Genomic DNA, 561 nt, shown 5'->3' on the forward strand with positions numbered 1-561 from the left:
AGCGACCACGTTTTCGGCGCAGCGCCGCTCCCACAACCCCCAGCACCACCGGATTAATGAGTCCTTTGCAGGCACTGAATAACTGTGATTCATTATTGGCAGCAGTGCCACTGTAAATGGATTTTTTGTGGTGAAAATAAATAAATAAGGCTACGTAACTGAAGGGCCGTTGATGAAGTGTAGACCAGCTTTAATCACGGTGTAATTGCTGCCATCAGTTCTAATTATTTATAAATATTTTTATAATTGTGGAAATTAAACAATTAGACATCCTTCCTTCCCTCCTCTAAATCTAATCAGTTAGAAGTTCAGGATGCAGACCGGGGCCACGGCTGCTGAACGTGCTGCATCCACGGGCTGAGGAAAACCTGGTGTTACCTTTTATCTCAAACACAGACCCCTCCAAAATCCAACAGTCACCCCCGGAGCAGAGCCACCATCAAAGGGACAGACCCAGGGCCAGGCTGCCACCAGCCAGCTCGAGCAACAGCCAAACATCCCTGGAGCAAGTCCAGAGGAGGCCACAAACCTGACCTGAGGGCTGGAACCACTCTGCTGTGA

This window comes from Merops nubicus, unplaced genomic scaffold (assembly GCF_000691845.1).
Source record: "Merops nubicus isolate BGI_N331 unplaced genomic scaffold, ASM69184v1 scaffold2574, whole genome shotgun sequence".
Classification (NCBI taxonomy): Eukaryota; Metazoa; Chordata; class Aves; order Coraciiformes; family Meropidae; genus Merops; species Merops nubicus.